A 26,340-nucleotide genomic window follows, 5' to 3' on the forward strand; every position below is an offset into this window, starting at 1 on the left:
AATGGTAAAGGCAGATGATAGAAAGTTGAGGCGATGAATTAATTCAACACTTGAGAAGATGTCAACAGCTGGTGGTAGCACTCTCATGTGTTGGGAGGTTTAGAGGAATTAAAAGTGCCGAGAAAGTGAGGGTAGCCTGAGCGTTAGCATGCTATCCCAACCCATTTAGAAACCAGTTGTTTGTGAGGAAGTGGAGAGTTTTACACACACACACACACACACACACACACACACACACACACACACACACCCCTGGGGGGAGAGAGAGAGAGACTTATTTGGTTTCAGTGTTCAGAGCTATTGTGCACCTTCTCAGTTCCCTAGGAGCCTGCAGGCTTTAGGAAATAATTAACCTTATCAGGTTTCTGGATGGTACGTGTTCTTCCTGGAGGATGGTATGTGTTCTTCCTGGAATTGACACCTTACTTTGGCTGCAGTTTCCTTGCATTTTTCTTTCCTTGCCATTTTCTAATCAGAACAGAGATAAGGCAGTCACGACCAGTAAATAAAGGGAAGATATCTGTTAACTCAGAAAGGTGAAAGAAGCCATGCCCGTTCTCTGTAGATTAAGAATTATGTACTGTACATTTGCCTTTGTAAAGTTCCGCTACAACTACTGTCTAACCACAGTCTTTGTTTCCTCCCTGACTTAAATAAGCCTGGCTTCTGCTTCCTGCTGTCATCCTCTCCTTGCCCTTCACTTCTTCTTTTCCATCCTGTCTCTCCCTCTCTCCTTCTTTTTCAAGTATAAAATTGGGGAAATTCTTTGTGGTTTATTTATTCCTTATTATTTTTCTAGTTTTTCTTACATTGCAGTTACATTGTAACATTTTGACCTTTTGAAATAGCTGAGATTTCTATTGTTGCCTAATACTTAAGTAGCTTTTATGACTATAGTGTGGACTAGTAGAATTTTTGGGATTTTAAATAAACCTGGTTTTGTGAAATGATTATAAATGAATTATGTTAGTATTTTCATATCTATAGTAGTTTCCAGAATTTAAGATATTTTTGTTATTGATTATTTAGTACATGTCTACAATAGAAAATGTTTATTGCAAATTATATTTTTTAAGCAAAAGTGGCTGTTATAGTTAATGCTTCCTCTCATGGTTTGTACTGTGATGTTTGTATTGGAGCCTATGCATTTATTTTTCTTTTTTAAAATTAATATTGACTTATCGTGTTTATTTTACTTCTCATTTTTATCCAGAGTCATTTGATTTTGAAAACACATCTCTAATTGATAGTATATAGCTGGACTTTGCTTTGGCACCAATGAGATTATTCCCTTTATATTTGTTTCTGCAACTGTTGTGATCTGAATGTCAATGTCCCCTATAGGCTGCTGTATTTGAACTGTTGATTCCCAGTTTGTGTTGCTATCTGGGGAGGGCCTACAAAGAGTGGCTTTGCTGGTCAAAGCTGGTAGCTGAGGGCATTGAGATTTCAAAGCCTAGCCCTTGCTAATGTTTACTCTGTGCTCATGCTTATAGTTGAAGATGTGACTGCTCTACTTCCTGTAACTGTTATTATGTGTGCTTCCATGCTGTCCCCAACATTATGAACTCAAACTTCCTGGAACCATAAACAAAAATCAACTCGTCCTTCTGTAAGTTGCTTTAGTCATGGTGTTTCATCACAGCAACAGAATATATATAAGAATATATATTTATCTTTCTTGTCATTACCTTTTGAGTTTTCTGCCAATTACTTATTGCAATTGTGTCTTACTGTGTGTATAGTTCATTTTTCTGTAGTTTTATTTATTTTGCAGATGGAAGCAACCTTTGTTTCACTATTGATTTAGAGATCTGTAGGTTCAACATTCTGAAATTGTTCCTATGAGCTAATGGTTATCACCTATGAAAGAGAAGAGTTGACAGTAACATTTCTCCTCATTTTTAGAGGTTTTAAAACATGCATTTTGGGAAATTTTCTATATTATTACTGGAAATTTAAAATATTATTCTCTTAAAATGCACTTCATTTTCTTTCAGGAATTATATTTGCTCTTGTTTTATAACCTTCTTTACCAAGTCGTCAGGCTTTGATTTTGGGTGTTCTTTGTGTCCCAGAGCCGTTCTTACAACTGCAGCCCATCTGGGACTTTATTAGCATTTCCTCTTTGCTGTTAGCACTCAAATTGGGGGGCTTTTTTTTTTCCTGGAAGAGTACCTACTTTCTGAGACTGTGCAAATGTGGTAAGACCTGTTATCTTTGTATGAAATGGACCCTTTGCTGAGTGATAGAACTCTAGATTCATAGCAATTTTCCCATAAAAGCAAAGTGATTTTTATTATCTTTTAGCATTTAATATTACAGAGAAAATGTGCAGCCCAGCTCTCTCGCTCTCTCTCTCTCTCTCTCTCTCTTTCTCTCTTTCTCTCTCTCTCTCTGTGTGTGTGTGTGTGTGTGTGTTACAGATACTAGAGTCTGGATGTTGTTGGATTATATCAATTTGTCCATTCAGTGGTCTGAGTAAGGTAGACACGAGCTAGAAAGAGAGGGGAAGGAATCTGAAAATTTGTCACAGAAATTGTGTTTTGCTAAAATTATTATACCATAGGATAGAATTTTTTTTTTTTGGTCTCATTTGTTTTCTGTTTAGTCTAGCATTTACTTCAAGGATGCAGAATACATGTAGCTTTCTCTAGAATCTTCTCAATGACTTTGACTTGCTCAAAAAGAAATGATTTAACATTGTAACCAGCAGTCCATCCAATTTGGGAGTTTATTGTAATATAATAATGGCCAAGTAGGTCAAAGTCTATGTGGAGGAAAGTCTTGGAGCTCCAAGTTTCGTAGCAATCCATTTTTAATGTATACGGTGGTACTCTCAATAACAAAAGTATTTCTGTAAAGGGTGGCCTCCTTGCTCATGGCCCTTCCTTTTAACCACCTCCCCTGTCTTGTTTTAGGAAAGTAATCCCCTGTCAGCAAGACTCTATCCAGCTGTAGCCTACATGGGCAAGCAGCCAGCTTAATTCCTACAAAATTTCTTGATAGACCACAGGATTGCTCTTCCTGCCAGGCACTAAAGCCTCTGAATCCAAGGATGTGTCACACCTTCATACCTTATTCTCATCCCCCATTACATGGATGGCTGATGAACTTTGCTCAGACCTGCCCAGCATCTCCTGGCTTTGCACCATTTCCAGGACAGTAAAACTGGGCGTCTCCCCGTGAGATCTTTTGAACTTTCCCTCCATCACTTCTGGATTGGCTTTTCTTCCTGGTAGGCACGGTGTTGGGAGTGATTTATAGTCAGTGCTGAGACTCTGTTACAGTATTTTACTGTTCTGATTTTGTCTACTTGGGGAAAAAATTCTGAAACAGACTCATCAGTTCTTTAAATGTCCCAAGATTATAGAGGCTTTGGCATAAATTATAAATTTTGTATTCCAGTTCCATACTAAGAATTAGGAACACAGTGGCCCCTTGAGAAGCTTTCTATGTCAATTGCTTTCTAGGTCATTGTAATGCATGATTCAGCTTGTTTAGCTTGCCATGGATTCATAAAGATGTCCTTGGACTCTTCCTCCCAAGATAAATGTATTCCTTTTGTAAATCCTACTGTGCTTTTGTTCTAACCACAGCAGCTCTTCGTGGGGGTGATGGACCTGAAGAAGGGAAGGAGGCCCACTGCAGTAAGCAGTGACCTGTCTGGTGGCTGAGCTCAGGTCACGCCTCTTAATCTCTTGAGACTCAGTTTCTTTAGTAGATTATAGAGAAAAATTCCACCTTCCTGGCTTTTGTGTGTCCTTGAGGGTACTATTTGGTCTCTTTCTCCAGTTATTGTGTAATAAATAGCAACTAAAAGCAAATACATATCAAGCATAATCGGAAAGTCAAATCTACTGTGAGTAATAATATAATACAAAGGCAAACGTAAGGATTTTTGGATGACCCTTGCTGCTGTCATCGTTCATTTGGCTGAGGGCCCTGACACTGTTCTCTACTGGAGCACTACCCCTACAATTCCTTATGGACCGTTCTGTAAGACTCTCACTGAAATGGTCTCAAGCACACACAGTTACATTCAGTTGCTTTCAACATGGCACCTTAGCTGCCTTTATGAGTATGGTCTCTAAATCATCCGGCCAAGTAAGTTTCAGATTTTAACATTACCTACTTATGTCATCTCCCCTCCCCGCCCCCTTTTCTTTTCTTTGACACAGGGTTTCTGCTGTGTAGCTTTGGAGCCTGTCCTGGAACTCACAGAGATCCACCTCCCTTTGCCTCCTGAGTGCTGGGATTAAAGGTGTGTACCACCATTGCTGGACCTTATGTCATCTTTTGAAAGCATTTTTTAAATAGTATTTATATGTGTGCTTGCATGAGATTATATGTACCATGTACACAAAATGCCTAGAAGTAGGCATCAGATCTCCTGGGAGCTGGAGTTACAGATGGTTGTGAGATGCCCTGTGGGTGCTGGGAACTGGACCCAGGAACTCCACAAGAGCAGTCATTGCTCTCAACTGCTGAGCCGGCTATCCAGCCCCAGAAAGCAGCACCCCCTCCCCCAATAAAATGTGCATTCTAATTTACCTTGTAAGGAATTAGAGTGCTACCTTTATTTGGAATATTTCCGTTTCTTTCTGACATTTACTAAGCCTTTAGAGAAAACTAATGCGTGTAGCCTGCCGTCTCTGACATCAGTTATTTAGTGAGTGGAAGGAGAATATATTAAACTTATTTTTAGAATGTTCTTTCTTATAAGCGCATCATGCGCGTCATAGAGTCTTAGCAGTCCCGCTAATGTGGGAAGTGAACCTGTCAGTTATCAGTTCCTTTGCAGGGTCAGGCTTAATTGAAACACTGAGATGGAGATAGGGAACCAGTGAAGAAAACGCCAAGTGATTCAAGAGTGGTATTTATAACCCTGAGTCAGCAATGACTCAGTGCTCAAGCCCGGCTCCAGAGGGCTGCTTGGTAAGAGCAACCATAGTGTGAAATTGAAGCTGAGACCACCCGGGGTTCCTGTTTGACATCCTGGGTGTTTGACATTTGGAGCCAGTTAAACATTACTCTGGAATCTCTCATGCATCTCTTCACAAGTTTGAGGAGCAGACTTGGACCCTCTACCCCCCCTCCTTCCCAAGTTGTTTTTCTCAGTGTTAAAAGCAGAGAAGGCAGAGACATCAACAATAAGTTCATTTAAAATTCAAAGTTGGGATCGCCTTGAGATTTTTTTTCCCTTTTAATTGTCTTGAAGCAGTCTCATGTAGTTCAGCTTGGCCTCCATTATGTGGCTAAGGATAACCTTGTACTCCTGACATTCCTGCTGTTACTTTTGAATGACCATGTGCCACAAAGACCACGTGTATGGAATGATGGGGATCGGACCCAGGGACGTTGTGCAGTGGGTTGCAGTTCTTAACTAACCCACCTAAAATAACTAAGTGTCCAGGCTCAACTTTGGTTGGAAGTGGATTCTCGAGCATCCTAATTGGCAGAAGACAAAGATAACATTAGAAATCATTTAAAAATGTTAGAGGCTCAAAGAATGATATACCTGTCTTCTGGTGATCTGATACTGTTAAAAATCATAACTTGACAGATTGAAGTCAAATTTGTCACATTTGTGATGATTGCTAAATGTCTGCCTGAGAATCTTTCCTTTGGAAATACGTTAGATTGAAATGAGTTTTCTCAGTATAATATGTGGGGGTCAAGAACTTAGACTTGTGGTACCAGTTGGCTATATGGGAATTGAATTCATCGAGATTTAAAGGGAGTTAGGAAGCACCAAGCTGAGCAATATAGGCCAGATAGTGTCTTTATCCAACTTCCTGCAGTGGGACTGCGCAGTGCAGCCTCTGATCCTCCTTCCACTGTAAGTCTGGGCCCCTTGAACAACTTGGCCACTGGTATCGCTGGCCAGAGTCTATTTGCAAAGGGAAAGAGGTTATTGCAGATACTGCATTATGTCCTTATATCCTTCTAATGAAGATAGTCTAATGTAGAACTTAAGAAAGAAAAACTCAAGAACAGAGTTCACAGAGTACTTATGTTACATAGTTTTATATACACTGATTAATTTGAGGTTCATAGGGTTGTCAGGCTCTAATTTTCTCAGGAAGGACATCAAAAATAAAAATAAAAATAAAAATAAAAATAAAAATGGGGGCTAGAAAGATGGCTCAGTAGTTAACAGGGCATACTACTCTTGCTGAGGAATACAGCTTAGCTCCCAACACCCCATGGCTCAGAAATTTCTGTGACTCTCACTTCAGCGAAATTTCTAATCTCCACAGGTGGCAGTGTTCACATGCGTAGAAACAAATATAGTGGTAATAATAGTAATAATCAATAATAATTAATAATAAATGCTCAAAAATTAGAAATGTATCTAATCTACTCTTATAAACTAAAGATATACCATTTTAAACTAACAAGTAGAAGGGGATTATAACAATATAAAAATAACGTTTAAGATGTGCTGGATATAACATTGGAACCTGACTCTATAGCACATATTTCCAGCTTCTTTTCTCAGCCTGATGGATGGGACCAGCCTATGTTTCTTGCCTGACACATCCAGGATGTGTAGTATTCAGAGGCCAACTGAGTCCTACCTAGTGTCTTGGCTTTCTTCTTGATCTGAGGGAAATCTCAGGAAACTGCTCCAAGAAAGTAATAGTTCAAAGCAGAGTCATACAGACATTTCTCAAAACATGTTGTTGAGAAAAGTATTCCCAAATTCATGGACTAATTCTAGGGAGTTCCTGAGGAGGACACATAGTTTGTCTAGGCCTCCCTTCAGGAACCCTAAACTTTTTATCCTCTTGCTGCATAGATATAGCAAAGGGGCTTCCTTCCGAGGTTCTGAAGTCCTCTCCTCATGAACCAAATGTTCTCCATGCTGGTCTGAGTGGGAAGGGTCAGCTCAGGGTACATTGACAATGGCCAAACATCACCTCACTGAGATCCCAAGCTTCCTCTGCATCCTCTTCATCTTAGCAGTTCTAAAGCACAGTGTGGTAACCAACTGACATTTTTGAAGACAAATACAAGAGCTTGGAATCTTTATAGCTAGACTCAATATCTAAGGCATCTTTCTCCTGTGGACAGTTATACTGGAGGGTCTGTCTCTATGTAAACCTGACCACTCTACTGAACACAGTGCAAATCAACACATAAAACAATGCTATGAAAGTGATTTTTCAAATAACTCACTGTACAGCCAAGACTTTGTGTTAACTTCTGAGGAGGTTCCAGATGGGTTTTGCTTTGTGTGTTTATCATTTAAGCATTTGATGCAGCAAATTCATTACTGTTGCTTTCCTTTCACAGTCATATCTTTATGTTTTACAGTTTTCTGTTTGTCTTCCTTAATGTACTCAATCTCCAATGCTGTGTTGTTTAAGAATGAAAACATTGACCTTTCTTTCTTTCCTTTCTTTCTTTCTTCCTTTCTTTCTTTCTTTCTTTCTTTCTTTCTTTCTTCCTTCCTTCCTTCCTTCCCTCCTTCCTTCTTATTTTCCTTCCTTCCTTCCTTCCTTCCCTCCTCCTCCTTCTTCTCCTTGTTTGTATTTTCCTGTTACTTGTTTTTCTTTTTCAATTTTTTCAACACTGATACAATCACTTTAATGGTGTTTTGGAAACAAGGCATACCTTAATTTGAAGTCCAATCTGAAAATTAATGGGGTAGTGATGGAAGATGTCCTTCTGTATCCAGTGAATATATGTTTCTCTTATTGGTTGATGAATACATGCTGATTGGCCAATAGCCAGGCAGGAAGTATAGGCAGGTCTACCAGACTAGGAAAATACTAGCAAAAGGAAGGCAGAGAGGAGCCACCAGGGAGATGCCATGTAGCTGCTGAGGGAGCAAGAGGGGTGGGTATTACCAGCAAGCCAAGAAAAAGTGGAGATACGTAGATTAATAGAAATGGGTTAATAATTAAGAAAGAGCTAGCCAAATAAGAAGCCTGAGCCACTGGCCAAACATTTTTAAATTAATATAAGCCTCTGTGTGTTTATTTGGGACTAAGGGGCTGCAGGACCAGGTGGGGCAGAAACTCCATCTACAGGGTGTTATATGGGAGAGGGTGGCAAAAGAGGGAGTATGGGGAGGGCTAATTACTACTAAAGACCTTTGGAAATGACACATGAGAACATACTACTGTAGTAGCTTTGTCATATATGCATGTGTTTGTGTGTAAAGGAAGTTAAAGGGTTTAAATGGATTTATCTTATAATACTATAATGTGGGAGCCTGGGAGGCAAAGATACCATAATATATTAAATACAAATCCCAGGGATAGGAATGGATTATCTTTTTTCAAATAGTTGATCAATACAGTTCCATAGACCCCCTTAAATATTATAAGGTATTGCCATTATCTTGGTTACCTCCCAGAATGTAATAATAAGCTCCACTGTTGAGACATCTCATACATGAACTACAGAACATGGAGAAATCAAGCTGGTAATAACCTAGAACTTCATCCCTACTGGCTCGGATTCATAAAGCTGGAAGGGTTTCCATATATTCCCATACGATAAGAATACAAGTAATTGATATTACCCAGCTGTGAGTCTTGGGTGCTTTGACAACGAGAGGCCTATCAAGGTGTGCCCATTTCTGCAATAGTAGCATGATGTAACAAACCACATTCTGATTAGATTTAAAGCCCACTCCACAATCTGGGATTAATGCCTGGTATTGTTAATTGGGCTTAAAAGGACACAGTAATAAACTAGTTCCCAGGTTTTTATCTCTGTACCTAGTTCTTAGTCTTCATCAAAGAAGCTTTCTTTTTACAGTGAATGGTAGTTAATACAGAAACTTACAATGTGTCAATGTTCAGAGAACAAATCAAAATGGGGCATCTTTATCACACTTTTCTACCCATGGCTCAGAATCACGGTTGGAAGAGTGGGCAGAAGGCTTTGAAGATGGTTCTAAGTGGACTCAATGGACCTCCACGACACGGGGCAACAGCAGGATAACAAATAGAAGTTTCACTGAAGACCCAGCATCGGTGGTGTAGCAGAAACCAGAGGCCTCGAACCAGAACGATGACTCTTTGTAATGAAATCTTTGTTTCTGAAAGACGAATCCAACCCTTTTGTATTTGTACATGACTTTGGTTCGAATTTTTTTCATCTTACCTCTTTGTTTTATACCTATCGAGGTACTGTTATTAGTGTTTTCCTTAGCAAATGGAGAGATCTTTCTCCACTCTTCTAAATACTACCCATCTTGTTCACTCCTATGAGACCATTTATCTATACTTCTACTATTTGCTATCTGAATAAGATACCACCTACATCCCTCTACCAGGGCCATTTCCTCACTATCCTTTTACATTACCCTTTTACATTAAGAATGTGTCCCTTTCCCTATACTTACTTAAAACTTTAAGGAAACTTTTACTCACTGCCTCTATTTATTACCACCTCCCTAAAGATTTATGTTATTTATATAGTTTTAGATTTTCTTGGTACAATTGTCTCTCATTTGTATAAACATGAGTTAGTACTTACATGTTTGTAACCACACTAGCATTTCAAATTTACATTTAAACTTGTGCATATGCATATACATATGCATACATACATATATACATACATTTACTTGTCTCATAAATATAAATATACAGGCATAGTCTCTCTTCATGGTTGTTTTTTCACTACCTTGTGCCCCTTGGGGACTCTTTTGACTTATGTCTTGTGGCAGATCACTTCCTGGAGTTCGTCCTTGGATGAAATACATAGGTGATGTAATACCTGACTCCTTCCATGCTTGGACTCCCCTGGCTTTCAGACTACCATGTGTTTTGTGGTCCTATTTGCAGGAGGTTTGTGCTTCAACTCCTGAGAATTTTGAAGAGTATTCTTTTTCTGACTTGTATGTCATTCTAATTCATGATGATTCTCTCTTTGTGTGTAGCATAGTTTTTGTGTATGAAAGCCTGAAACATTTTTTATATATGAATTTAGGAACTCTGCCAGGGTAAGCCCAAGTGATAAGTGCATTAAAATTTTTTTAATCCCCCACCTCCATAAACACTGCCTGAAACTAAATGAGCACTTTAAAGTTGCAGAACTGAGTCTTTCTTTAAGCCAGGGAAAATTTCTTCTATTATTTCCCTAATTAATGATTCCCTACATCTGCCCCTTTCCTTCTTGGAAAGTCCTGTTCTTCACAATTTTAGTCCCTGCATCTGTCTTCTGAGTCTGAGAAACATTCACTTGTCATGTCCATCCCTTTGTGTTTTTGCTTTCTGTGGTAGGTGTTTTTGGCCTGGTCCTTGGGTACCCATCAGGTACTGACAGACCTTTTGAATTCACTTTGGAATCTGTGAAGTTAAAAAAAAAGTCATACAAAAAACAAACAAACAAACAAAAAACCCCAAGCCTCTTTGAAATCCAGAGCCTGCTGCTATCATCTTGGGGCTGAACTTCCCTGAGAGCTTTGCTGTTATTTCCTAACTCATTCAAAGACTAAAGTTTCTGTCATCCTTAGCAGTCGCAGTTCAGAAACAGCTGCCTGTTTGCGTTTGTATTCTGCTTAATCTTCCCTTTTATCTGGTTACTAGATCTTTCGGGTTGCACAGTTGCTTTCTTTTCCCTGTTCTTGGCCTTCCCTGTTTACAACCTTGGAGGTACAAGCCCAGTAGCAGAGGACACACACGAGTGACTGCAAAGCCAGTGGAAGCAAGTCTGCGTTTTTAGTGGTGTCCAGTGATCAGTCCTTGCTCTTGGGAAATACACTGCCCAAGTTGCTAATTCAAGGGTTTTCTGGGATACCTCTGTTTCATGTGGTGTCTTGGGTATCCAAGTGGATTTCATCATCAGGTCATCATCAAGTGCATCAATAATCCATTGGGACATTTTCATGATCCCCTGTTGGATCTAGTAAATGGGGTAGATAAGACTTTGTTTTTTTAATGAAACAGGGATGACAGTTACTGGTGATTTATGGGGACAGCCACTGTTCAAATGAGTTGGCCAGAGTAGTTTTATTAAGGAGATATTTGAAAAAAAGTAACATTAAGGAGGATTGAATGATGAAGATTTTGAAGTCAGGAACATTCTAAGAGAAGACACTGCTATGAGGGTAAAACTTGGGTACCTAAGAAGCAACCAGTGGCCACTAGGGCTGGTTTCTTTGTTATTTTTCTGTTGCTGTGCTAAAACTCATGGCAATTTACAGAAGGAACAGGCTTATTTGGGTTTATTTGGGTTCCAGAGGGATAAGAGCCCATCACCATCATGGCAGGGAGGCATGACAACCAGCAGTTATGGGAGCTGGAGCAGGATGCTGAGAGCTCATTTTACTGTAAGTACAAAACAGAACAAGCAACTGGAAATGGCATGCGTCTTTAAAGTCTCAAAGCCCACCTCTGGACATACTTCCTCCAGCAAGACCACACCACCAGAACCCCCACAGACAACTTCCTCAATTGGGGACTAAGACTGTGGGGGACATTTCTTATTTAAATCAATACAGCTGGAATTGAGTGAATGTGACATTATTCCAAGATCATGTCAGAAGATCAAGAAGACCTGGTCAGCTCAGGGACTATTGCAGTAACCAGGCAAGAGGGAGTGCTGGAAAGTAAGATGTTTTGAACGCAAAGCCTTTCAAAAGGGGTTTCCTAATTTACTAAGATACTTTATGATAAAGGTAAACCTTTAAACACTTTAACTTTCTTGTAACACCAAGAATAGTTGCCATTCTTAGCATTTCACAAACACCCCCAGAGTGTATTATTTCATTGTGCAGATTGGGAAAAGGAAGCACAGAAAAATTAGATTGTCTTCCCAAAGTCACACATGTAATGTCACATTTGATAAATTAGTTGTAAGAGTTAATGACCTTATCATTATATTTAATTATACTGACTTTCATGTGAGTTGTTAAGCATGTTGATTCCAGTGAAGACTGAAGGCAATAGGAAAATACATCACATGGAAGGTTTGTGGATCCACTATGAGATTTTGGCCAAAATTTACTTACTGCCAGACTTCCATAAATCCCCACTTGGCATTTTAGGTCACAGTGACATTTTGGCTTCTTAAAAACTAGTGTCAGTTTAAACCTAGTCTTCAGCAATCCTAGAAAAGTTTGGGTATTTCCATTTCTGTACAGCAGACACCCTGGTCAGTGGCTACATTCTGTTTAGGGAAAACTAGGAGGAAGAATATTCTTGGTATACATGGCATAAGGTCCTTCTTCAGTGAGTCTGTGACATTTGGTGAGGATTCCTTTATATAGGAGAAAAGAAAAAAAATCCTTCCAACTTTGAGGAAATTAAACAATATGCCTGGGATACTTGACTTGAGCCTGGTGAAGGATGGATATATGCTGGTAAAACTATAGCAGGTTTGGAGCTGAGGGTGGTCAGAAGATCAGGAACTCAATGTGGGGCATATTACCTTTGAGAAAACTTTTGAACATCTTCACAGTACTGCTGGGTAGATGGCCACATAAGCCAAGATTTCAAAACATACAAACCTGGTGAGGTCACACTTTTAAAAGGCATGTAAAACCTTCAAATCTCTAAAGAGTGTACAGAAATAGAGATATTTCAAGGGAAAAGCCCTGGGCTTGAAGAGGACAAGACAGTTGTCAGGAGGTCAAGCAGGGTGCTGTCTGTCATTAATTCCAACTGAAAAGAGTGTTTGTAAAAAGCAGAACATGACCAAGTATATCAAAAGCTGCCAATACATCAGGTAGGTGAGGATTGAGCAGTGGCATGGGATTCTGTCATGTGGAGATTATTGATGAACTTGGAAAACCAGCCTTCAGGAGTGGTGGTAAAAATCTACTTCAATTGTGGTAACAGAATACTGGGAGGAAATTAGAGACAGTGAAAGACATGTACAGTGATATCTTATGAATCACCAGAAATACCCCATCAGTAGATGCCAAAAACAGGAGACAAGAAAGTGAGTATTCCTGGTGATGTCTGGGCTGTTTAATAATTTCAAGTGTGAATCCAGCCTTTAGTTCTAAACTGTAGAGGTGGACAAATTCATCACTCTTCTGCTTGTTTCTTTTGTTGCCTTTTTGGCCAAGTTGGGTATCACCACATCTGTGTGTGTGTGTGTGTGTGTGTGCGTGTGTGTGTGTGTGCGTACATTGTATGTGTCAGATTATGTGCGTTGTATACATGTGTGTACATTCAGTGTATGGTTGGGTGCACTCCTCTGTCACTCTCTATCTTACCTTGAGACAGGGTCTCTCACTGAACCCGGAGCTTGGTATGTATGTATGTATGAATGTATTTATTGGTGAAGCTGGTGATCAACAAGTCCCAGAAATCCTCTGTCTCTACACAGGCATAGCCATCCCTGGCTTTTTATAAGTGTGCTGGAGATCTGAATTCAGTTCCTCATGCTTACACAAGTGAGCTTACCCACTGAGCCATCTTTCCAGAATCTAATGTCAGTCTTTGTAAGAGTACTTACAAACCATCACAAAGAGGAACTTCCATTTTTAGTCTTGTATTCATATCAGTGCAGAACCACTTCATGCTGTGACTCCACAAAAAGTCCCCCAAAAGCTATGTCAACAGGAAGGGAGGCTAAATCTTAGGACCTAGAGAATGTTTGCTTCCATATTTACAGACACCAGCAGCCTTGTACAGATCTGGATGCATTTATTGTGCCCTGTGAGCCCCGGGCACCTCATGAGGAGAGACCAGACTTTCTGTTTGTCATTCAAGGAAGCTTAAGGAAACTCTGGAAGCTCATACCTGCTCTTTTCAATAGTCATTTGCTTCTCCAGACTTGTGGGTGTTCACTCATTTTCTGCTTATTGATTAATTTATTTTAAATATCATATTGTTAATGATTTGTTAGTACTCTAGCTATTTCTCTTAGGATCAGGATCCTGACACATAGTTTTTAATTTAAAAAGATTAGGAAGGGAGAAGTATTTAAATACTAACAGCAGCAAGGTTTAATTCTCTTATACCTTTACTTATTAAAAAGCAGATATATTGCGGTATTGCCTCTAATGTCATTCCAAGACAGATTCCCAGCAGACTTAAGTTGAAATATCCAAATTTGGCATTATCAGCCCACAGTACAATTATCTGGGATCTAATGAGGGAAAGGATATTGAATACTGAGAACCATTTTCCAGTGCTGGTTCTTCTTCATTGTAATTCTGATTATTTATTCTTCCTATGGATCTAATTTCTAATTTTGTAACCTTGTCATTCTAACTGACATACTTTGTTTGCTCTATGCTCCAAAGGTAGCTAGAGATAGCACGCCTGGGCGTAGATGTGGCTGAGGGGAGTTGGAGGGGGATTATAGTTATAGCCTCCCCTTGTGCAGGCTGCCTGATTGCTAGCCAGAACTGTACTGCCACAGCAGGCTGCCATGTTGGTTTCTGCCTCTGGCCAATGTCCTTTCTAAAGGAAGTGTCATACTTGTTTTTTCCCCTTCTGCAGTGCCCAGTACAGTGTCTGTCACATAAGACATCCAAGAAATATTTATTTGTTGCCCAGTAATCACATTATGTGATCAAATTTGGCCGTTAATTTCTACCCTGAAGTTGCTTCCAGATTGGAAGGTTATATATGTGGTCTTTAAGTATAAGTAAATTCTGTTGGTCACTCAGAAAATAAGTCACTCAGCCTATGGGGGTTTTGTTGTTATTTTTTTATTTCTGATTTTGTTTTGTTTTGAGTCAGACTTTTCTGTAGCCCAGGGAAGTCACTAACTCTTTGTGTAGCTGAGGTTGACCTTGAACTCCCAATCCTTTATTCCAAGTGCTGGGATTGCAGGTGTTTTCCATCGCACTTGACTCCTGATAGCTTTTTAAATGGCAGTTTAAGTAAATTCATACAATGACTCAGCACAGTTCATGATCCATTACTAAATTTCAACAGAAAAGAAAAAGGCATAGGGTCATGACAGGGGTGGGCATGAGATACAGAGAGGGATTCTACAGACTGAAAAATATCTATGGAATATAAGAATAATTTGTAAATTGAAGGTTATTTGGACCTTCACTAAAACACACACACATAATCAGAGGAATTTTGATGGTATTTTGGAATATCTGACGTTTTAAAGTGTGAGGCTGGATACATACAGCCACAATCCCAGGACACAGGAGACAGAGGCAGGGTGTTCACAAGCTTGAGGCCAGCCAGAGCTGCTTAAGAAAGTCTTTTTTCAGAGTCTCTAAACAAAACCCAGTGGTAAGTTACATGTTTACATATGATGACGGCACTGTTGTGTTTCAAAAGGAGTCCCTAGATTTTACACTCATATTTAAATATCTCTGAATCAAACAAATATGCTTACACCACTTCCGTGATTAAAACGTTGCTACCTCAGACTGCAGATTTAAAATGATCACCTATGTGCTTCATTAGATTTGACAAGCAAGTTCAATATTGCCATACATGTGCACTGTGATAAAGAGAACACTAGCCAAGCTTTGGGCTCCTTTGCTTCTTTGCTGTTCGTAAGGACATGAAGAGCCAGGTGGGTGACAGAGGTTACCACTGTGGTGTTTGATTACACTGCAGTTATTTTGGGTACACTTTGTGAATCATGAGTGCTTATAAAAAGAATGAAATCATTCTCAAATACTGTGATTCAATTTCTTTCCGTTTAGTTTGCTTAGGACAGGGTCCTAAGTCTTCCTGGCAGTGAACTTATATGGTATAGGTTGGCCTCAGATTTGCATCCCCTGCCTCAGTGCTGGGATTGCATGAATCCATCGTAATGCTCATTTATCAAGATTAAGATTCAAAATACTTTTGCACTATTCTTCCTTCATGCTTCTTAAAATTAGTGCTTACAATGTGAATTGTCAACAAGTAAATGAGTTTCAAGACACAATCTCCTGATTTTACAGGTACTGTAAAACAAGAACAAAGTAAGTTATTTGCATGCTGAATTTCACATCTGAATGTTTTCAGACATAAAATGCTGTATTCCTTCGTGAAATGAGACGAATTATTCATGTTGATGGACTGTAATAATACACTGGACCCATAGGGGAAAATGGTCAGCAAAAGGCAGGAAAGCAAACACGAGGTTCACTTACTCTGTGATAATAATTTCCAGTGGATGACTGAGAGACTCTCACTTGCCCTGCTCCCCACCCCCCATTCTCTCAGATGAACTTAAAGCAGAGAGAACACAAGTTCACAGACATGTCGTCATCAGTTTTTGGCTTACACATTTGAAAACTCACCCTCTTCAGCATTAACTCCACCCTCCCTCCAGTCTCAGAAGAAATGCCTCTCCTATTGTTCAACCTTTTGCTGTTTGCTTGCAAGAAAGAAATTACTTCCAAAATGTTCATAACAAAAATGTCCCGAGTGACCGTTCACATGATTGTGAAATCAATCTACAAACTCCTGCAGACGGGAACCCTACATCTATTAAATAATGTCTCCTCGGTCCCCCTCCCTTCTGCCCCAGCACCACTGTTCTCCTCTGTAAGGATCATTAAGTCTTGATACCTCAGTTCAGCGCACACTTCAAAGTGTTTATCTTTCTATGAATGGCCTGCTTAGACTTAGCACATCTTCAAGCATGTTCATGCTGTGGCTTGTGTCCACACGCATGCAGTACATGTTGTCCCTCCATTCATCTGTTGATTCTAGTTACTTCTGCATATTAGCTACTGTGAATACAATCTCTCTCAAAACACTACTTCTTTTGGATCTATGTTCGGAGAAGAGCATGCTAGATCATACTGTCATTATATGGTTCATTTTTGAAGAGACACCATGGTTATTATCCATAGTGGCTGCACAGTTTCACAGTCCTACCACCAGCCACATGATTTTTAAAAATCTCTTCATTTCACTGGCTTTTCCCCACAAACAAACCTTTCCTATGCTCTTGAGCCTTCCCATTTGCTTTCTTCCTTTCTTATCTCTTTTTGATCAAATCAAATTTTCTGGATGCTTCTGGCCACTGTCCCGTCATCTACTGCTGGATTCTTCATGTCTTTGCAGCATTCATTTTGCTGTCCTGTAATCACTCTCCCTGACACTGCTCATTTCTTCATGAATAATTTAACCATGTGCTGAAGTCATTCATCTTTCTCTTGAATTTTATAGTGCCACGCTATCTTTTTTAAAAAATGTATTTACATTTTTTTTTTTTCAGCACAAAGAAATGTATTCTTGGCCACTCTTCTCCAGTTTGACATTCATCTTTCTCATGACCCACTCTGTCCTAGGCCTTTGGAAATATACCCCAGTGATTTCCAGATCTTTATCTCTATCTCTGATCACTCCTTGGAATGTCAGATATGCGTGTTTACTCAGGGATTTTGCACCATGCCTCTCTTTGCGTGCATTCTTTCCCCTTCAATCACAGAGTGTCTGTTTTTAGTTTCATGTCATTTAGATTCTGCCGAGACATTTCCTAAGCATGCAGTTTAAAGTAGCCACCAAACACGTGCTTCTGCCAGCCCATCTGATGTTTTGCATGGTACTTGGTGTTAGTAACTGAATTTTTTCTTGTTCATCTCCTCACTTCACTGGCTAGTGTCTATTTAGCCATGATAGAAATGTGCCTTGACAGTAGAGTCTTGCCTCTGGATCACCCTGTATTGACCAAACTTAAAAGAGTATTTAGTACTCACAGGTACTTTTAAATACTGTGATGGATGAGCAACATGCTTCCAGGTCCCAAGAATTTTTTTTAATTGTTATTACATTTTTTTATTATTTAGAACAATTTTTAAATGTAAATATGTTTTGGTTATATTCTTACATTACCCTAAGTCTATCCTGATCCTGACAGATCCCCCCACTCACCAAACTTTAAGTTCTTTCTCAAAAACCAAAACAAAACCAAAAACTAACACATTAAAACCAAGGAAACAAAACAACACCCGAATAGGGAAACAAACAAACAAAAACCCCAACCCAAACCAAAGACAAACAAAAAAACAAAACAAAACAACCAAACTGAAATCAAATAAAAGCACACACAAAAATATGTAAAGTCCATTACACGTTGGTCAACTACTCTAAATATGAGGCCCGCCTTGAAGTAGTTAATATACCCAATGTCACCCCATTGGAGAAAACTGATTTTTCTCTCTTCTAATAGGTGTAAGGGTCAGTTCAGTGGTTAACTTTCACCCTAGTGTCTAGTATTCATTCATTTTTAAAAATATAACACAATAAAATTTAGTAAAATAAAACAAAAAATGTCACATTGAAGTTGGACAAGACAAACAGAAGGAAAAGTCCAGGAGAAAGCACAAGGATCAGAGACCTGTAGGTGGAAGTTTCTGTCCCATCTACTTCTGCACTTCATTCCAATAAACATCCAGAGGCTTAAATTATTATAACCTGCTTGGTTTATTGCTCAGGCTTATTACTAACAAACGCTTACAACTTAAATTAAGCCATGATTCTTATCTATGTTTAGCCATGTGGTTTGGCATCATTTCTCAGTAAAGCATCTTGCTTCTACTACGTCTCTGCCTTTCCTCTTCCCAAAATTCTCTTAGTCTGGTAGCCCCACCTATATTTCCTACCTAGCTATGGGTCAATCAGTATTTTATTAAACCAAATAGGAGTGACAAAACTTTACAGTGAATAAGAACATTATCTCAAACCAGAGACCCACTCATTATCATACTCATGAACCCCATAAACACTAAATTGGGAGCTATAATATATACAACAAGGACCAGATCCCAAAGTTTATTATTCAAGATCTAAATAGCTGCTGGAGTAAACTCTCTAAAACACATTCTTAGCAAGTCACTCTATACTTAAGGAAACTTCTAGAGCCTAAATAGAAAGTGAATACAATCAAAACTACTCAGCATGACATACAACCCTTCACCATCTGACACCTTTTTGTATGGCAAGCCTCATTTTCCTGTTCCCTCTGTGTCTAATGATCAGCCTGCTCAAGGTACCTGATGTTTCTTGCCTCTGTGGAATGTTATGGCTTTGATTGGCCTGGAACTCACCAGGTAGCCAAGGCTGGCTGGATAGCCAATCTCCTCTAGGAATCTGCCTAATCTCCATCTCTCCAAGCTGGGATTATATACATGCATCATCATGCCTGTTTTTTTGTTTGTTTGTTTTTTGTTTTGTTTTTTAATATGGGTTGTGTGCATCTGTCCCATTATTGGATGGCAAACACTTTTATCAAACTGAGCCATCTCACCATATCTTGAATCTAAAACAATCCCCCCAAGGCCCACATGTTAAAGGCTTGAAAAACAGCTTGGAGTTACAGAGAGGTGATAGAAACCAAGTGATTGGTTTAGTAGAATGTTTTAGGTCATTGTGGGCACTACCTAGAAGGAGACAGTGGGACCATGGTGCCTTCCCTCTCTCTGCTCTTTGCATGCTGATCACATGGTTATAAGCTTTGTTCTGCCATATGCTACCTACCATGATGCAGGGCTGCACCATAGGCCCCAAAGTAAAAACTGAAACCAAAGTGTGAGCCAAGACAAAACCTTCCCTCTTTATAAGTTGACTATCACAAGTATTTTGCTATAGTAATGGAAATCTGACCAACCCAGCCTTCAATAATTTTTTTATCCTCACACTTGTATTACTTTATCTCCCCAGTATTTCTCCTAACTTCAGCATCCTTGCTTGCTCAGTTTTAAACATATAGTTAGGAAATCATTCTGATTCACCTACTCCCAAACTCTAAAGTTTTCCTAGTCTGTTATGTGTGCTTCTTCTGTCTTAGTCATCATAATTCTTTATGGCTTCTATTTGCTTTCATCTCATCCCTCTACTTGGGTTATAAACTCCAAGAAAGCTAACATAGTGTGATATAGATCATTTTATTACCAAATGTAACTCATGGCTGGCACTCACACTAGTGTCGAGTGACTGACTCACGGAGTGTGTGGATCAATTTATTTTACCTGTCATAAAAATGCACAGGGGCTTGAGAATGCTTGACATCCCTTGCCATTAAGGGTGACAGATGCTGCTCATTATTTGGTGTTTATTGTGGCTTGGGCCTCACTGTGTGATAACTCAGATTAATGTAGACCAATGTTTGCAAGATAGTAAGAATGTGCTTCCAGAGAACACAGTAATATATCACCTAAAACCAACCCTCAGGCCATCGTAGAGGAAGTGAATGGGTCTGTTAACAATCTGAAATACTTAAGAAAAGCTGATTAAAGAGGGTTTGGTGAATGAAGAATTATAAAATTTAATATCTGTGGGAGAGAGTTTTACTGACATTTAAATAAATCTCAATAGCACAAGTCATAATTAAGCATTTGCCATAGCAAGCAAAGCTCTATCAGGTGTTCACTCTGAATCACAGTTATGTTAGGGTTCAGGGTGCAGCAGAAATTAAGGCTGGTGATGGGTCTAACTCACTGGTCAGGGTCTTTCATTCCAGACACTTTGCTTTTTACCATGAATATTTCAGTCTCACTCTGAAAGGTATATGCACTACACATCTCCTTGCTCTGGGTCCCTGACGCTTCAGTCTCTGCTTCCTTCTTTCCAGCCATTTCTGCATTCACTGACACTTTTCATAAAATCCCAGGCAACCCAATTAAAAATCCCGTGGATTTAACAAATGGAATTTTCAGGATACTTGGTGCATTGAAATGAGAAATATTTCTTGATCATTCTCTGTGTATCAGCATGAAGCATTGACTGCATGCATAGAAATGACATCACCAACAACAAAAGATGACCCACAAAAACTAAATAAAAACAGGCCAAAAAAAAAAAAATTAAATCTGAAAACTCAGTCAAACTAAACAACAGCAAAAGCCAGTGTTGACCTTACATATCACATCATCTAGTAGGAAATAGACATGAAAACACATAAGCCCAGAGATAACACAAAACGTACTGAGTATGAGAAAAAAAAATTTTTTTTGTGTGCGGTATTCTAAGAAACTTACAGGAAGTGCAATTAAAATTAAGGATCAAAGCAATTTCTCCAAAAAAAGAGATTTGAGTAAGGGGCAATGGAAATTTCAAAAGAGTCCAAATAGAGAAGTAAAAAGAATGAAAGCTTGGAAGACATGTTTGACTGGACAACACATGAAGAATGCGAGTCTTGTTTGGCAGATGATTGCCCTAGTAGCTGACTGGTAAAGACATCAGTCACCTGCAAATAGTGCAAGTTTGACTTCTGCATTCCCAATTTGTACCCCCTCGATCTTTTTTTTTTGTTGTTGTCTTATTGCTCTAGCTAGAACTTCAAGTACAATCTTGAAGAGGTATACAGAGAGTGGACAACTGTGTCTTGTTCCTGATTTTAGTTGAATTACATCGAGTTTCTCTCCATTTAATTTGATGTTGGCTATTGGTTTGCTGTATATTGCTTTTATTAAGTTTAGGTATGTTTCTGTTATCTCTGATCTCTCCAAGACCTTTATCATGAAGGAGTGTTGGATTTTGTCAAAGGCTTTTTCAGTATCTAATGAGACGATCATGTGGGTTTTCTTTTTCAGTTTGTTTACATGGTGGATTATATTGATGTATTTCTTATGATGAACCATCCCTGCTTCCCTGGGATGAAGCCTACTTGGTCATGGTGGATGATTTCTCTGATGTGTTCTTGGATTCAATTTGCCAGTATTTTATTGAGTAATTTTGCATCAATGTTTGAGAGGAATATTGGTCTGTAGTTCTCTTTCAAACTTTCACTATTTGCAAATGATATGATAGTTTACTAAGTGGCCTGAAAACCTCTACCAGGGAACTCCTACAGCTGATAAACACCTTCAGCGAAGTAGCAGGGTACAAGATTAACTAAAAAAAAAAAAAAAAAAAAAAAAAAAAGGCTACCTCGAGAGACTTTGCATGCTCCTCCCTCTTTCCTTTCTGCCTTTCTGCTGCAGCCATTCATCCAGACTGAGGAAGACCCGGAAACTCAGGGGCCACGTGAGCCAAGGCCAAGGTCGCATTAATTTGCATGCCTGCAGGTAAACACCGCAAGCACCCAGGAGGCCCTAGGAATGCTGGAGGCATGCATCACCACAGGATCAACTTCAACAAATACCATCCAGGTTACTTTGGGAAAGTTGGTATGAGGCATTACCACTTAAAGAGGAACCAGAGCTTCTGCTCAACTGTCAACCTGGATATGTTGTGGACACTGGTCAGTGAGAAGACTAGGGTCAATGCTGCCAAGAACAAGACTGGAGCTGCTACCATCATTGATGTTGTGCGATTGGGCTACTACAAAGTTCTGGGGAAGGGAAAGCTTCCTAAGCTGCCTGTCATCGTGAAAGCCGAATTTTTCAGCAGAAGAGCTGAAGAGAAGATAAAGGGTGCCTGTGTCCTGGTGGCTTGAACCACCCAGGGAGGTTAATTAAATGCTAACATTTAAAAACAAAACAAAACAAAAATAAAACAAAACCAAAAACAGTAGCCCTATTATATACAGATGATAAAGGAGCTGAGAAGAAATCAGAGAAACATCCCCTTTATAATAGCCACAAACAACATAAAATATCTTGGGGTAACGCTAACTAAACAAGTGAATGACCTATATAATAAGAACTTTGAGTCTTTAAAGAAGGAAATTAAAGAAGATACCAGAAAATGGAAAGATCTACCATGATCTTGGATAGGTAGGATCAACATAGTAAAAATGGCAATCTTGCCAAAAGCAATCTACAGATTCAATGCAATCCCCATCAAAATCCCAGCAAAATTCTTCACAGACCTGGAAAGAATAATACTCAACTTTATAAGGAAAAACAAAAGACCCAGATAGCCAAAACAACCCTGTACAATAAAGGAACTTCCAGAGGCATTGCCATCCCTGATTTCAAGTTCTATTATAGACCTATAATTCTGAAAACTGCTTGGTATTGGCACAAAAATAGACAGGTAGACCAATGGAATAAAATTGAAAATCCTGATATTAACCCACACACCTACAAAAAACCCCTGATTTTTGACAAAAAAGCTAAAATTATACAATAGAAGGAGGAAAGCATCTTCAATAAATGGTGCTGTCATAACTGGATGCTGGTGTGTAGAAGACTGCAGATAGATCTGCATGTCTATTGCCATGCACAAAACTTAAGTCCAAATGGATAAAAGACCTCAACATAAATCCAGCCACACTGAACCTCTTAGAAAAGAAAGTGGGAGGTACCCTTGAATGAATTGGTACAGGAGATCACTTCCTGAGCATAACACCAGTAGTACAGACACTGATCAACAGTTAATAAATGGGACTTCTTGAAAATGAAAAGCTTCAGTCAACATGACAAAATGGCAGCCCACAGAATGGGAAAAGATCTTCACCCACCCCACATCTGACAGATGGCTGGTTTCCAAAATATACAAAAAACTCAAGAAGATAGTTACCAACACACCAACTAATCTAATTAAAAAGTGGGGTACAGATCAAAATAGAGAATTCTCAATAGAAGAATCTAAAATGGCTGAAAGACTCTTAAGAAAGTGCTAAACATCCTTAGCCATCAGGGAAATGCAAATCAAATCATCTCTGAGATATGATCTTACTCCTATCAGAATGGCTAAAATCAAAAACACCAAAGATAGTTTATGCTAGAGAGGATGTGGAGAAAACGTAACTCTCTTCCACTCCTGGTGGGAGTGCAAATTTGTATAGCCACTTTGGAAATCAGTATGGCAGTTGCTCAGGTAAATGGGAATCAGTCTACCACAAGATTCAGTAATTCTACTCTTAGGCATATACCCAAAAGATGCACATTCATACAACAAGGACATCTATTCAAATATGTTTTTAGCAGCATTATTTGTAATAGCCAGAACCTGGAAGCAACCTAAATGACTCTCAACTGAAGAATGGATGGAGAAAATGTCATACATTTACACAATGGAGTACTACTCAGTGGGAAAAAATGGAATCTTGAAATTCACAGGCAAATGGATGGAGCTAGAATAAACCATCCTGAGTGAGGTAACCCAGTCACGAAAAGACAAACATGGTATGCACTCACTTATATATGGATTGGGCAGTCTATGGGGCCTCTGGTAGTGGATCAGTATTTATCCCTAGTATATGAATGGATTTTGGGAGCCTATCCCACATAGAGGGATACTCTCTCAGCCTAGACAAATGAGGGAGGGCCTAGGCCCTGCTCCAAATGATATGACTGATTTTGAAGACTCCCCATAGAAGGCCTGGGGAGCAGAAAGGGGATGGGGGTTGATGGGAGACAGGGGAAGAAGGGAGGAAGGGAGGGTGAGGATTGACATGTAAAAGAAGCTTGTTTCAAATTTAAATAAAAAAATTATCAAAAAACAAAAAACCATTAGTCACCAACAAGAAACCAGGCACACAGGGTGACTGAACATGATGGTCACATCAAACAACAAGCAGTTGTGAAGCCATATTTTGCAGATAAGAGGACTGGTTTGCCAAGGTTTTCTTCACATCGACATGGTTCAGAATAAAACAGCAAGAGCAAAACTGCCTCGTCACACTCCAAAGGAACGAGAATCTTGTTAAATAAACGCTTTACAGAAGAAGAAAAAGTTGACTCCCTTTTCAAGACACAGGTCCTTTTTAATTCCACTCAACATATCAAAGGGCGCTCTGGAAACTGCTCTTCCTTCTTGATGTCCCTCAATCCTTGATGGCAGTGAGTGTAAGGTGCATGCTTGGCATAAAGCAGGGGGTTGACCTTGTTGCCTCCAAATGCTTTTTATGGATCTGTGACTGCTAATGGGAATATCCAGGGGAAATCTGGCTTGTGTGACTAGCACATGTGACTTAACAAGTACTGAAAGGTGAGCTCACTATCCCAGTCATAGCTTTTCTGGCTTCTAGGTACTTCCATTACTTATATAGAGTGGAGAAAAGTTCTTTCCTTTCCACCTGTTCAAACGAAACAACACAGAGTTCTTGAGTCCTGAGTCGTGAACTCTGCCTACCCATCAGTGTTGGCTGGGTCACTTAAAAACCTCCATATGCCCAGGTATCAAATCAGGAACTATTTATTCAGTGGGGTCAAGTGAGGTTGGAGATTAGAATGATTCTGCTGTGCAGAATTAAGTTTGGGAAAAATGTAAAAATGTTCCTATTTTATTGTGCATGGATGACATATGCATGGAGTACTGACATTGGATTTCTTGAGTTCTTGAGTTCTGGATGACTGTGAGCCATTGTGTGGATGCCAGGAATCAAACCTGGATCCTCAGGAACAACATCCTGTACTCTTAACCACTGAGCAATCCTTCCAGCCCCAGGAAACATTTTATTAAACCATATTTACATTATACCTTTCAAAAATAATCCCCCTTCCCTGAAAATTAAGCAAGCACAGAAGAAACATTAAAAGAACTCAAATCACTAGGCGTGTGTGTGTGTGTGTGTGTGTGTGTATGTGTGTGTGTGTGTGTGAGTGATGCAGGGGGCACACATGTGATAGAGGCCAGAGGACAACCTTGGGAGTTGCTGCTTAGGCACCATCCACTTTTGTTTCTCAGCAGACTGCCACTCATAGTGTCAGCTAGGCTGACCAGCCAGCAAGCCCTGGGAATCTGTCTGCCTCTACCTTCCCAGCATTGGGATTACACAGTGTGTGTCAATATACCTGGCTTTTAAAAGAAATGTGGGTTTTGAGGATCAAACTTGGGTCCCTATGTTTACAAGGCATACACTTTACTGAGTGAGCTATATCTTTAAGTTTTAAGTCATTAGATATTTGAAATTTTTTTTAAACATAAAGAGGTTGGAAAACTTTCACTGAATTATTTATGATTTTACTGTCCTGGACTCATTGTTCTGCTTCTAGGGTTGATGGATGGGTGGACAGGAGGCTTTTCACAGGCAAATCCTCTTCAGTTCGAGGATTTGGCCGTTTCCTCAATATTTTGTCTTGCCATCACTTTTCCATGGCTTTTCGTGTCTGCAACACATGTCTAATGTTCCATTCTTTGACAGACCACATGTTCCAATTAGTGCTTCTGAAAATAGGGCCTCGGGAGCCATTTATGCTTTATCCATCTCCCTCATTTTGCAGCCAGCACATATTGCTGCAGATCTGTAACCTTTCATCTGAAACTCTGGGATCCAGATGTGTTCTGTAACTTCAAGATGCCTTAGATTTCAAAAGGGTAGACTTGACATTCAAAATCTTATCAGCCTACTTTATTTGGAAGAGCACTTTGTAATCAAATGTTTTTGTGTTTCCGTGAGAAGCATGGGACTATTTCCAGAAACAAGGTGAATAAAGCCTACAATTAGTCTCATGGATGTTTTGTTCAGGTTTTGAAGCTGAACGACATTCCTAGAAACTGCATGAATTAAGACCTCTAAACTCTCAAAGTCCATTCCTTTTTGAGTTGTGGATAAGGGGTGGTGAATATGGTAGGAGTAGCATTTAAACTTCCTTCTTCAAAACTGTCTTTA

General features: G+C 39.4%; 1 pseudogene; it reads left to right on the plus strand.

The window, feature by feature from the left end:
* Positions 1-22,298, plus strand: part of LOC127231413 (60S ribosomal protein L27a-like) — a 40,162-nt pseudogene extending 17,864 nt beyond the window's left edge.
* The last annotated feature ends 4,042 nt before the right edge of the window (positions 22,299-26,340 follow it).

The sequence above is a fragment of the Phodopus roborovskii genome, unplaced genomic scaffold (assembly GCF_943737965.1).
Source record: "Phodopus roborovskii unplaced genomic scaffold, PHOROB, whole genome shotgun sequence".
Taxonomy (NCBI): domain Eukaryota; kingdom Metazoa; phylum Chordata; class Mammalia; order Rodentia; family Cricetidae; genus Phodopus; species Phodopus roborovskii.